At 35.1% G+C, this 14,773-nt stretch overlaps 1 protein-coding gene and 1 long non-coding RNA gene across 2 annotated transcripts in view; one reads left to right on the top strand and one right to left on the bottom strand.

Annotated features, from left to right (window-relative positions):
* LOC119067578 (glutamic acid-rich protein-like) overlaps nt 1-14,773 on the bottom strand; it is a 76,474-nt gene that overhangs the window by 44,986 nt on the left and 16,715 nt on the right. The window lies entirely within an intron of this gene.
* LOC119067601 lies at nt 1,878-14,206 on the top strand. The gene is made up of 3 exons (XR_005085969.1): nt 1,878-2,012; nt 5,012-5,016; nt 14,196-14,206. It is a non-coding gene; the product is annotated as an uncharacterized LOC119067601 (long non-coding RNA).

The raw sequence follows: 14,773 nt of genomic DNA, 5'->3' as shown, positions 1-14,773 counted from the left end.
AATTACATTTTATATCTTTTACAAAAAATTCTAATTAGAACATCTGGTAAGTGATAAAATAGAAAACTAGAGACATTTAAAAGGGAAACAATTTTTGCGAAAATGTTAGTACAAATCTATTCATAGTTTTCGTAAAACATTTCTGTTAAGGTCACCTGCAAGTTATAAATTAGATTAGAGGTGACAGAATTAGAGGGGTTGAATTGGATAAAAATTTTAAAAAGTGTTTATATTACTGGGTCACCAAAAACAGTTTATAATAAGCTATTTGTATAAAATTCCTTGCACCTCACAAATTTCAATTTCATGTATGTTAAGGCTTGATTTCCACTTATCCACAACAACATAAAGTACTTGGTGTGAGAGCGAGCTGAAAAAATTTAATTTTGTCTCACACACGGAGTACTTTTTTTGGTAAAGGTGCTTTTAGTCTAAAAAATATTCATCCGTTTAGAAGAAAAATTCATCCGTTTACAACGAATGTTCTTCCGTTTACGTAAACTCCGCCTACATTCTATTGTTTGAACACATCTGTCATGTACGCGGATGAACTAAACGGACGACTCTGAGTTGGGCTTAAGTGGTTAATCAAGGCTTAACCCTGAACGACATTACCGAATAAAGAAAGTTTGCGGGAAACACGGAGGGTGGAATGACGAAAGTCGAAACTTTGTACTTTTGTAGAAAATCTACCACTTTGAGCTGTCGTCTTCACTTTTGAAGTGTTTTACGAATATATTTTAACTGGGACATGTGAATCCCTAAATTCGGACTAACAGCGATTGAAAGCCACCGGAAAGTTGAAAAATATTATGATGGCCGACCAATCAAGAAAATTATTGTCGTTTGGTGTGATGTGAGTGGCAAGGAAGACGCTCAGGAATAAGGAAATATTCTCAAAAAAATTACGTTTTAGCGGAAGCGCTTTCATTTAAATGCATGTACACAAGAACTTGCGGCACCTTTACCCTTTAAGGACTGATATTTCTGATACACAAAACGGAATAGTCAAAAAAAAAAATTTAAAAAATTGGAACTTCCGAAAAGATTTTTTTTCTGACAACCTGAACTAAACAGCCTGAACATGCCTGATATGCAACGTAAGTTCGTCGCTCAAACAGCATCTTTGTGTTCACTACCCGTTCATATTGACACTTTAAGTCCGCTGAAAATTCAAAGTTAAAAGTGTCAACCCCAAATTAAAGCGCATCGTCGCACACTATAAAGACTATACTTTCATTATCAGATTACGTTAAAATGTATTTTTAAATTTATTAGTTCATCTACTGATTCATCCAGAAATCTTAGGCGTACTTACGGTGTGAATTAAACCAAATATTTAATTCATTTGGAGAAAAAAATCATCGATCGATCCCACTGAAATGTAGTTTATTTACTGATCTGAACGATATTTCAATTGAATTAAATTTATTTCGTTGTTGATTCAACAAGACTGCTTATCATATAATATTATAACATAAATAAACACAAACGCTAAGTAATGTAGCATTCAATAACAAAGAAACTGTCATCGTGCAAAATTATTAAGTTATAAATTTATTAACTCAAGTAGGAGAAGGGTCAATTGTCAACTGAGGAAGGACATTTTGTTTACATCTATGCTAAATATCCCGATTGTTTTATATGTAAATTTTCGCAATTTCGACTGAATAAAAAGATGGCGTGTTGTACGCATGTTGACGAAGGTTTCTGACTTTGCTTATTTTCTTAATTTTTCATGATACTTTACTGAATTAAAAATTAATTATGCAAAATTTCCATGCATAATATAATGCAAAAATACTTCAAATAACGTTCGGCATCGAAATAAAATATAAAAATGTTTTGTTTAGAACTTAATTAAATAGTGGGCCACACTTAAATTTTTTGCGCTAATTTGCCCACCAATTTAGTAGGGAAAAACTCACACTAACAAACATTACGTATTTTATATACCACAAATTTTACGTAATTCTATTCGTTATTTCCTGTCTAGGTATGATTTGTCTAAGGTTTGAGTAGCTTTCATCAATTTTTGAGATACTAGAATCGAATTGGATTTGAATTAAACAATTTTTGATGTGCACGGGTAAGGCACGAACTCACAACCTTCAACTTGCCGGGCTGATGCTCTAACCAACTGAGCTACCGTGGACATTTTTATTTCAAATCCAATTTTGAACCGTTGCTACATCAATTTTCTTGAGCGAGATTTTTTAGATTTAAGATTTTTTAAACACTGCAATTTAAAAAAAAGCTTGAGCGAAAAATGTTTGTATTTCTATAATTTCACAAAAAAGACAACGTTGAAAATGTCTAACGTTGGTAATATTGGAGTTAGCTTTTCTGTTTTTTTTTTTGTTTTTGGTTTTTTCTGTTTTTTTTCAGTGAAAAGTGTGAGACTGTACAATCTAAAAAATACAGACGCATAAATTGTGAAACCTAAAAAGGACGATGGTTTTAACATAAAATATACGAAAAAAAACCTTTTAACATTTTTTATGGCCTACACATTCTGATATAAATATCATGTATTTCTTCTAAGAAAAACCAGGTAGATATTTAAAAAAGATCAAAGTTTGAAACCGATAGATAGTTTTTTTAGTTTTAGTATTCACTTCACATAGACTGTTTCAACAAAACAAAAAAGTTTACAAAATTTATGACTTACATGTTGGATGCACACTTTGGATGCACGTTGTTAAAGCTGTACGGGCTGACGTGTCTCTTTGATTGTTTTTCCCTCGTCAATCAGATTGTTATGTACACATTTTTAGAAACTTTGTGAAACGTTGACAACGTCGTTGTAAAAAGGACTATCGTTAAAACCGATAAGAAAGAGTCTTTTAAATATTCAGATCACATAAAATATTCGAATTAAATACTCGGAGGCGATCGCAGATGGTCAGTAAAGTGTCCCGATGTCAGTATATCAATTTAGAAGGAAAAGTGTTTATAAATGATGGAATTTGTTTATGTACTGTCCGTTTGACAAGAGGATCGCCACGGTTCAGCACGGGGTTTTGAACATTTGTTTTTTACACGTTGGCACACGTGCTCTTGTCAGATTCAAGATTCTTTTTACGAAGGTTACGCTGATTATACTTTGTGAAAAAGGCCAATACCTTGCAAATATGTCACATCTTGGACAGAATTTGACACTGCAATATCTGCAACATGAAAAAACTAAATGTTCGAAACCCCCTGAAACCCCGTGCTTCCACCTACGTAATATACACAAACTAGGTGAGCCAATCTTAATTTATTTTGTTATGCCAATATTTATGCGACATATGGCCGACGGAGGCGGTCGCCGTTTGAAAAATGCATATGCAAAATGCATATGCTTATAAAAATGTGTGAGATAATTAACAATAAGTCGTTACGGAAATAAAAATATAAAAAAGGAATTCTATAGCTAATAAAATTTATTGAGTGAGACGATGCTATAAGAGACATATTTGTAACCCCTCTGTGGAACGTTAAATTTCTGCATTGACTTGAATAATTGTTTAATGGCAACATTTGTCATTTATTGGTGTTTCGGTTTCTTTTTTTCTGCTTCTCAGCTCTGAATTTTAGCTCATATTCGCGTGCGTAGAGTTCGAATATGGAATTAATACAATTTTATTTCATCTAAAATGATAAAATGATAAATGTGCGGAAACCGTATTTTAAATGTCCATTGTAATTCCAGGTAAAAATTGTGAACAAATGAGAAGGGGAAAACATTTTGCAAAATTTCTCCATTGTTAAGAAATTTATTTCTGTAATAACATTAGAATTACAATACCGAGTAATCAGAATTACATTTTATATCTTTTACAAAAAAATTCTAATTAGAACATCTGGTAAGTGATAAAATAGAAAACTAGAGACATTTAAAAGGGAAACAATTTTTGCGAAAATGTTAGTACAAATCTATTCATAGTTTTCGTAAAACATTTCTGTTAAGGTCACCTGCAAGTTATAAATTAGATTAGAGGTGACAGAATTAGAGGGGTTGAATTGGATAAAAATTTTAAAAAGTGTTTATATTACTGGGTCACCAAAAACAGTTTATAATAAGCTATTTGTATAAAATTCCTTGCACCTCACAAATTTCAATTTCATGTATGTTAAGGCTTGATTTCCACTTATCCACAACAACATAAAGTACTTGGTGTGAGAGCGAGCTGAAAAAATTTAATTTTGTCTCACACACGGAGTACTTTTTTTGGTAAAGGTGCTTTTAGTCTAAAAAATATTCATCCGTTTAGAAGAAAAATTCATCCGTTTACAACGAATGTTCTTCCGTTTACGTAAACTCCGCCTACATTCTATTGTTTGAACACATCTGTCATGTACGCGGATGAACTAAACGGACGACTCTGAGTTGGGCTTAAGTGGTTAATCAAGGCTTAACCCTGAACGACATTACCGAATAAAGAAAGTTTGCGGTACTTTTGTAGAAAATCTACCACTTTGAGCTGTCGTCTTCACTTTTGAAGTGTTTTACGAATATATTTTAACTGGGACATGTGAATCCCTAAATTCGGATTAACAGCGATTGAAAGCCATCGGAAAGTTGAAAAATATTATGATGGCCGACCAATCAAGAAAATTATTGTCGTTTGGTGTGATGTGAGTGGCAAGGAAGACGCTCAGGAATAAGGAAATATTCTCAAAAAAATTACGTTTTAGCGGAAGCGCTTTCATTTAAATGCATGTACACAAGAACTTGCGGCACCTTTACCCTTTTAGGACTGATATTTCGGATACACAAAACGGAATAGTCAAAAAAAAAATTAAAAAATTGGAACTTCCGAAAAGGTTTTTTTTCTGACAACCTGAACTAAACAGCCTGAACATGCCTGATATGCAACGTAAGTTCGTCGCTCAAACAGCATCTTTGTGTTCACTACCCGTTCATATTGACACTTTAAGTCCGCTGAAAATTCAAAGTTAAAAGTGTCAACCCCAAATTAAAGCGCATCGTCGCACACTATAAAGACTATACTTTCATTATCAGATTACGTTAAAATGTATTTTTAAATTTATTAGTTCATCTGCTGATTCATCCAGAAATCTTAGGCGTACTTACGGTGTGAATTAAACCAAATATTTATTTCATTTGGAGAAAAAAATCATCGATCGATCCCACTGAAATGTAGTTTATTTACTGATCTGAACGATATTTCAATTGAATTAAATTTATTTCGTTGTTGATTCAACAAGACTGCTTATCATATAATATTATAACATAAATAAACACAAACGCTAAGTAATGTAGCATTCAATAACAAAGAAACTGTCATCGTGCAAAATTATTAAGTTATAAATTTATTAACTCAAGTAGGACTTATATAAATATACCATGAACAGCAGAATCATCAATTTTATTTTGCTTAGACATGCACTTATGTGAGCGTGTTCAAAGACGAAATTGGAGTAATAAAATACTTGCTTTTTAGACCCGTACGAAGTACTGGGGTCTTATAGGTTTACGCATACGTTTGTAACACGTCGAATTGGACTCCCTGAGTAAGGGGAAACCTATTGTGGTTGTCTAGAGATGCCAAATCCGCGAAAAAAAAAATGTCCGTCTGTCCGTCTGCACGATAACTTGAGTAAAACGCATCCGATTTTGAAAATTCTTTTTTCCCCGTTTGGTAATGTCAAAAGACAGGCTAAGTTCGAAGATGAGTGATTTTGGATCGACCCCTCCCGAGCTGTGGCCCAATAAGTGCTTTACGGTTTTTCGAAGATATCTCCGGACATTTAAACGTTAAACTTGTAAGTGATACGTCAAATAAAAGGTATTTACAATACCGATCGACAAAAAAAAAGTTTATGGAAATCGGATGACCGACTCGTGAGTTAGACCCCTTGGTGTGGAACAGGCACAGGGCGGCAAGCAGTTTTTGCTTGTAGGTCGGCCACATTTGAACATATTTCGTCTGTTTTAGCTTTATTAGATAGGTATTGACCGTACCAATCAGGGAATTTTTTTTTATGAAATTATGTTCTCCGGAGCGTGAGCTAGGTCTCTTGGAGTGAGCTCTTATCTGGCTACTCGGAAGTACAGTGAACGTGGTGTATTTTGACAATATCTCGAGTAAATTTTGACCGAATTTCATGAATTTTTTTTTGTTTGAAAGGTATTAACGAATGTAAAGCGTCGGTACTATTTCCGGTCTCCTAACAAAATGGCTGCCGGCGGCCATATTGGATTTTAGTAAAATAGAAATATCTTGGGAAAAATGATACTTAGAGAGTTTCTGTTAACATGGAAATAATTTGTTATGTGTGTGGGGTTTCAGGGATTCCATATACGGACATCTAAATATACCTATATACAGCTATATTGAGCTATATACAGGCATATAGAGCTATATAATAGCATATATTTATCTGTGAAATGTTTATTTATAGTGAAATATAGTTAAATATAGCGGTATATAGCTGTTTAAATAGGAATTTATGAAATTTGTCTTCGTACGGGGCTGTCTATATTGCCTCCGGCAATTTAGTTGTATATGATAACAAGGCAAAGAGTGGATAATGTAAGTGATTTTAAAGGGAGAATAGTTTTTCAGCAGAGAAGAAAATGAAGTAAGAAAAATGAAGAGTTTCACATTAAAGGCTTTTGATACGAATAGGTGTTTCGTACGGGTCGGCGTTAGCTATGTTTTTGTTACTATATAGGTTAGTAAGTGAGAAAAAATTAAAGGGATGAAGAAGAAAATTATAAAATGCTTGCCTTTATGCTTTTTTTCGGGTAGCTGAAGAGCTACACAAAAGATTAACGCACACGGGTTCATCTAACAATTTTAACATAACAATTTACAATGTGCTCTTATACGTTTACCAGCACATTTGTAACACGTCCACTTTGACATTCTGTTTAAGATGAAACCTTTACTCTTTACTGGATGTGCCAAATCAGTATCACGCTCTTCATTATGATTGTCTTATTATTTATCATCTTGGCCCCGTGTGCTACGATAATGATTAATGTACCGAAAGATGGGCGGACAAAATTACATTTAACCAAGAAGTTCAAATCGTAAATAGAAAACAATGGCATATATGTTGAGAGATTTCCCTTAAACATAAAAGTCGACTATAAATACATTCATATAACACCACTTAAATAAGGTCTATCGATTCAAAAATCATCTATGGAAATTTGTTATTAAAATCGGTCGAACGAACTTTGAAATGTACAGTTTATCAACTTTATAAACATTAATGAGTACTGGTACGAGAAGCAATAACTAAAAGTTTTAAACGTGAAAATAACATCCGAGCTTATAAAATAAAAATCATAAGTCAAAAGCTCGGTATCACGTATCGTATATGAATGTTTGTTTGTTTAAAATGTTTCTCTCATCTTTGCAATAAGTTTTTTTTTTCTCTACGCGCTCATATTATCTAATGGATATGCATATGTGCTCTCATCGTCATTTCTGAGTTTCAAATTTACCTCGGGGGCAAACAAAATCATTTCAATCTCTCGGATGTACAATGTATAGATAGCATATGCTAAAGGAAATTCGATATATCGTTCATACCAATTTGCTTATCAGCATACGTTTTTGCTGTTTGCGTAGATGGATTACCTATTTGTATATGTACGATTGCAGAGGAGTTTTCACAAACTTTTTCAAATATTCCATTGAATTGAGTCATGACACAAGACGTTTAAAATAAAACGTTTATTTCAATATTATTAGAGACCGAGGTTAGGACTGAAAGTCAAGGGTCTTATTCCCTTGACTGAAAGTCAGGGTCTTACACCAGAAAATACCGAAAAATGTGGATAACAAAAAGGTTCACTGTGATTGAAAATGTATGAAATGCTATGAAAAACGTTAAATGTGGGTAACAACAAATCGTTTAAGGCACGATAACTTGAGTAATTTTTAACCAATTTGGATGATTCTTCTTTTAAATACGTGGAGTTAAAATCCCGAGGCTAAGTTCGAAGATGGGCTATGTAGGATTTTATACTGTTGATCATAGCCTCAATTAAAAAAGATTACTTTGATGCAGGGTTCGAAAAATTTTGATTTGATTTGGGAAAAAATTGATCATCAAGAAAATTTGATGATCAAATTATGGATGTTGATGATCAATGTCAATATTTTGATTTCCATTTTCTTTGTGTATAACTTGAACATTTAGGACGTGACGAGCTTAAATATCGAATAAAATGTTTTTGATTTTTTGGTTCAAAACTTTGATGATCACATCAAAAAAATCAAATTGATTCAAATCAAAGAAAAAAACGTGATGATCAAATGATCATCACGTTTTTTTCTTTGATCATCAAATTGATTTGATTTCAGAAATTTTGATTTGATAGGTACATGTCGTTTTCACCCCCACCATTTAGTGCTGCGTGGGAATTAGGCCTATCATTTAGTGCTGTCGAATGAGCCCTCACTCGAGTTTGGTGCTGTTCAGGGACCAGAGAAAAATGTATTTGAAAGTATGACATATGTCACTTTTTACATTTGACTCACGATGGGTACTTAACATATTGGAATCTATGCCTATAATTTAGTGCTGGCTAATGAAACCGGTCCCGAGTTTGGTGCGAAGAGAAGTTATCAAGTATTTTGTTAAAAAAGCATGTTGTTTTGGGAGTTTTGGCTCGAAATAAAAAATATTTTAATTTTATAATTTAGGCTCGATAATGTACTCATTTAGTGCTGGCGAATGAGCCCTCACTCGAGTTTGGTGCTGCCACCTGACCTGAGATATTACACTTTTACCGTAATCTTGAAAAATTAAATATCTCAGGTCAGATGGCAGCACCAAACTCGAGTGAAGGCTCATTCGCCAGCACTAAATGAGTACTTTATTGAGCCGCAAAAATAAAATTAAAATATTTTAAATTTCGAGCCAAAACCCCTGAAACGACATGCTTTTTTTAACAAAAAGTTTGATAACTTCTCTCAACACACCGCACCAAGCTCGGGACTGGTCTCATTTGCCCGCACTGAATGAGCACTAAACTATAAATCTAACGTGTAACATGTTGCGAGTCCATTCACTCTCAGCATATTCAAATGACATATTTATGGCCTACACAACTATGTTTTTCTCTGATAGGAGAGTAGAGTCTGGTAAGTCTTATAAGTGGTACTATTCGCCAATACTGAACAAGCACTAAATTCCTGACATATTTCAAACGAATCAAAAGAGTTCAAAAATTTTGAGATATGTGACTGCGCACTTGCACATTGAATAGTTATTGAATTGAAGTAACGACTCACAGCGCCGAGCTTGACCAAGTTTTTCATATATATGTAATATATCTTCAGAATCTTATTTTCCGGGAGGTGCAATAAAGGAATAAATGTCTAAAAGCTCGTGCAGATAGATTATAGATAAGATATGATCAGCATTATTACAACGAATTTCTTAATATCTCTTTGTAACGGCATTAATATTTTTATTGCTAAACCTCCGAAATATTCACAAAACTTAAAATTCATGTTAGCTCCAAAACTCCATTTTCTGATACAGTGTTCTTGCTCAGTTATTATCGATTAACGTAATTTTTTTCTGTACAAATGGAATTCGTTTAAAAACGGTCCTATTGAAATCGGACGCATTTATATGTACCTAGATAGGTAATAATCCATAGAAGCCACAACTATTTTTTTTTAAGTACTCAACTCTTATCCAGTGGTATAACTGATCAAATACTGAAAACATTCCTTTTTCTTGTGGAGGTATCTCCATATACATGAAACGTACAAGGTCTTGTGAAGTGGCATTACAAAAGTAATTGCATGCACTTTCGGGGCAAATGAGGTCTTATTTGGTTTAAACTTTATTTGAACTGAGATATGAACGGCTGGAAAAATGCTTAAAATTTGACTACACCGGTGAACATCTGATGCATACAAAAAATAACAAAAACATCAAAGGCTGTTGCTACTGGTCTTAGCTTTCCAATGACACCAAACATGCATGGGTTGTGACATGATGAATGTCCCATTGAACTTCAAAGTTTGAAGTATAAATCGGAGACTCAGTTAATCTACTCGAATATTGGCACTCAGTGGTCTGGTCTCTTTCTGGTGTTGAGCTCAGCGACACCATTGAGTCTGTACAGAAGAGGTTTGTTTTGTATGCTCTAAGGCACTCGGTAAGGAGAAATCGGAACTATGAGCTTCTCCCGTATGACGAGCGTCGGAGGGTTTTGTGTCTTGAGCGGCTGTCCACTAGGAGGAGGAACGCGCGTGTGTTTTTCTTGTATGATGTGCTGAAGGCCAGAGTGAACTCGCCGAAGTTGACTACGATATTTGATTCGTATCGTCATATGCCTGACCATCCTTACGGTTTGCGTCACTTTAATGTTTTCCGTCCTCCGCGCCATAGAACGCTTTATGGCTATCATGAGCCGATTGCTGAGGCATGTAGAGAATTTGAAAGATTTATAGACGTTTTTAGAACCAGTGATTCTCGTGAGATTTTTCGTTCCAGGATGAAGGATCGTTACTGGCTATTCTCGTCGTTGCAGCAACTCATGACACACAATTCATTCGTACTACAAGCATAAGGTGGATTGCAATTTTGACGGGTCGACTGGGTTGCTTCCACTTCCGGTTTGCTTCTTCGTGCTACAACACAGTTAATCGATGTTGGCACCGTAATGATTTTATCAGTCTGATTACTTGGTTTTGTAAATTCTGTAATCCTTTGATAAATAAAATGTTTCAAATCAAATCAAATCAAAATCATAGTGTGGCTATTGGCACTTTGTGTCTATAGTCACATTATAATACTATGGCTATTGACACTTTATGTCATTAGTCACATTATGCCGATAGCCACAGTATAAGAAAGAGACTATTGGCACACAACTTTGAGGACTGAAAACTTATGTGATTTTATTTCGTATTGTAGGTCTAAGTTCGATTCAATCGACGTAAGCTCAAATGAAAATAGTCTCTATTTCAATATTTGGACTACACTTACACTATAATAAGGAGACCATTCGCACTGAAAGACAATTGGCCAAAGTGCAATGAAAAATCTGTTGTTCTCTCACATTTTAAGAAAAACTAACGGTAATATCTGCCAATTTCAAAATGTTAGCAGACCATTCGACTGTGAATAGCTCATACATTGACTAATCTTTCGTTTCAACTATCCAAAGAACATGCTTTTCAAACCGAAATCTTATTTCGTTAGATTTAGTGAATTACATTGACATTGAGTCGTGACAACAATCTGAACAAAAATAATCAATATTTTTTACTTTGAGATTTTTGAGATGAATAATTCAGTTGGAACAAACGAAACTTCTTCATAACACAATCTGTAGAAGGATGAATTCAGTTGGAACAAACAAAACTTCTTCCTTACACAATTTGTAGAAGGATGAATTCAGTTGGAGCCAACCAAACTCCTTCCTTGCATGGTTTGTAGAAGGATGAATTCAGTTTAAACAAACCAAACTCCTTCCATACACAATCTGTAGAAGGATGAATTCAGTTGGAACAAACGAAACTTCTTCCATATACAATCTGTAGAAGGATGAATTCAGTAGGAAAAACCAAATTCCTAGCATTTTCGATAATATAATTCATACGGCCTGCGAACAATGATTTTTTCAATGAGCCTGGAGGTTCTGGTCTTCAAAACATGAAAGAATTACTAGAGAAAACAAGACAAACATATCGAATACACTATCCGAATGACTCCCGTTGGCCATGTATATTCTGCCTACATAAAGCAAACGCATTGATGAAATGTAAGATCCATATATCGAAAGAACACAATATTTTGTCGAAAAAGGATATTCAAGACACATTACAGTCACAGATAAGTTCTGTCGATGAAAACGAATCGAACGTTAACTTTTCCCAGAATGACCTGATTGAATTTTTGAATTTGATTGAAAGGGATAACAATGACGGTTTATCTATAATAGAGAAATCAAATTGTAGTCGTTGTGGTTTTATCGCAAAGAATAATCGTGGTCTGAAAATTCATATGCACACCTGTAATAAACGAAGTCAGTCCACGCAGAATGAGCAAGAACATTCCAACAGTGAAGGAATATTGATTGAAAAATTGATGTCACGTCGTAGCCAACGAAGAATCATGAATAGAATTCCGAAGGGTGCTCGAAAAATCATTTGTGAAGAATATACAAAGACGATTCTCAAATGCATATCAGAAAATTTAGAAAGTTCTTGGGAAAAGTTGTTCATTTTCCCATACAATGTCCTTCAGCTGCCGCCGAAAAATGAAAAAAGGAAATGTTCTCTTGCAACCATCATAAGAAAGAATATTCTAAACCCAGATAATTCGTATGCTAACAATCTTTCAACCAAAAACAAACAATCCAAAGGTCAGCTCATTCGATCTGCAATGAATAAATTATCGAACGGTGACATCAAAGGATCTGTTAGAATCATGTCCTCCGACGAAGTGATAGCTCCATACAATTTGGCAACCTTAGAAACATTATTTCAAAAACACCCAAAGCGAGTGCACGAAATAATCAACGTTGAGGCAATCGATGACAATGAATGTGACGATTTGAGCAATGAACAATCATCAGTTACTAGAGCTGAAATTATAGAAGGAATAAGATCATTCGATAATGGTTCGGCTGGAGGAATTGATGGCTTTTGTCCTCAACATTTAAAAGATCTCACATCGTTTACAAATGGTAATTTGGGAGAGAATTTGTTGGACGCTCTTGGCGGTTTACTTAACATTATGCTGGCCGGTAAGGTACCAACCGTTATCAGCCCGGTCTTGTATGGAGCAAATTTGACAGCATTATTGAAGAAAAATGGAGGAATTCGTCCAATAGCCGTTGGAAACACAATACGTCGATTATCATCGAAAATATCTTGCAATCGCGTCCGTGATGATGGTGCTAAATATCTTCGTCCTTACCAATCAGGTTTCGCAATTAATGGCGGTGCAGAAGCTATTGTACATTCCGCATGGGATTTTCTCCACTCGCCTGAAAATGAAGACTCTATCATGATGAAATTGGACTTTTCAAACGCTTTCAACTCAATTTTCAGAGCAAAGATGATTCCAATCGTAAAACAAAGATATCCGAAGATGTATGCATTGCATATATCTCACAGTGTTATTCGACAAAGAGCTATCTGTGCTATGGAAGTGACGTCATTTTATCAGAAGAAGGTGTTCAACAGGGCGATCCCCTTGGCCCATTATTGTTCTGTCTCGTCATTCAACCGATTATTTCAAGTTTGCAATCAAAAATGAACACATGGTATTTGGACGACGGTAGCATTGGCGATGTAATCGATACAGTTATCTCAGACGTTAAAAGAATCCAATCACTAAGCGCAGAAGTTGGCCTAATATTAAATTCTTCGAAATGTGAAGTACTTCGCGTAAAACCACTCAACGAGGTAGAAATTCAAAAATTAAACGAAGTACTACCAGGTATACTTATTCCACCACCAGAGGACTTTTCTTTGTTGGGCTCCATTAACGTTAGATGGAATTCCATTAGCAATTGGGAACAAAATACGAACAATGGAACTTCTGATTTCAAGACTAGCCGGCTTAGACGCACATCCGGCATTTTTTCTTTTAAAAAATTGTCTTGCAATTCCGAGGATGATGCACCTTTTGAGGTCATCACCATGTTGGCTGTTTAAAGAAAATTTTAAGGAATTTGATGAAATGATAAGACCGCAGAAAACATAACAAATGTGAATTTCAATGAGAATGCGTGGTCACTTCCAATAAAAAAAGGAGGTCTTGGATTGTTATTAACATCAGACTTCTTCAATGAAAGCAACGAAACATTTGCGATCCGAAATATACATACATAACGACGAAATTCTGTTGTCCGCAATTGAGACATGGAAAATTGAATCAAATGCAGAATTACCATTAGAAGAAATATCGAACATTCAGAAATCTTGGTCCAGCCCAGTCATGGAGCGGAAGCTTACCAATCTCTTGGTTTCAGTTGAGAATGATGCCTGCCAGAAAGCACGTTTGCTAGCAACATCTCAAGAGGAATCTGGATATTGGTTAAGTGCACTGCCTTCAGCGTCACTTGGTTTGTGCTTGGATAACAACACGTTGAGAATTTCGATAGCATTGAGATTTGGAGCAAAAATATGCCACCCACACACCTGCATTTGTGGAAAGAACGTAGATGAATTCGGCTATCACGGGTTAAGCTCTAAAAAATGTGCTGGACGTCTTCCACGGCATCATACTGTAAACGAAACAATCCGAAGAGGTTTGGTTTCCGCTAGAGTTCCCGCTATGCTAGAACCACCAGGAGTTGTTCGGGAAGATGGAAAACACCCTGATGGACTTACTCTGATTCCATGGTCCGTCGGTAAATGTCTGTTGTGGGATGCAACAATTCGTGACACAGTTGCTAAATCATACCTAAGTCACTCTTCAAGAAATGTGGGCTGAAGAAAAGAAGATATCATTGTATGGACCACTGTTACCACAATATTTTTTCGTTTCGCTTGGTTTCGAGACCCTAGGACCTTGGGGTGAACACGCTAAGTAATTTGTTAACGTGTTGGGCAAAAAAATTACGAGCGCAACGAACGAAACGAGCCATCAGAACAGTCGGAGCGTTTGCTGCGTAGTATCGGCCTCAGTCCGAGGACCCAAATTAAAATTTTTTTTCAACTACATTCTATTCGGCCTTTGATTACCTTCCAAATAAAACAAAAATTACGAAAAACGGATGAAATTTGCTCGAGTTATATGTAAAATACACATAGGGCCCTAGTAT

This window comes from Bradysia coprophila, assembly GCF_014529535.1.
Source record: "Bradysia coprophila strain Holo2 chromosome X unlocalized genomic scaffold, BU_Bcop_v1 contig_12, whole genome shotgun sequence".
Taxonomy (NCBI): Eukaryota; Metazoa; Arthropoda; class Insecta; order Diptera; family Sciaridae; genus Bradysia; species Bradysia coprophila.
The sequence above is the reverse complement of the archived record's forward strand: the minus strand, read 5'-3'. Positions and strand labels throughout refer to the sequence as shown.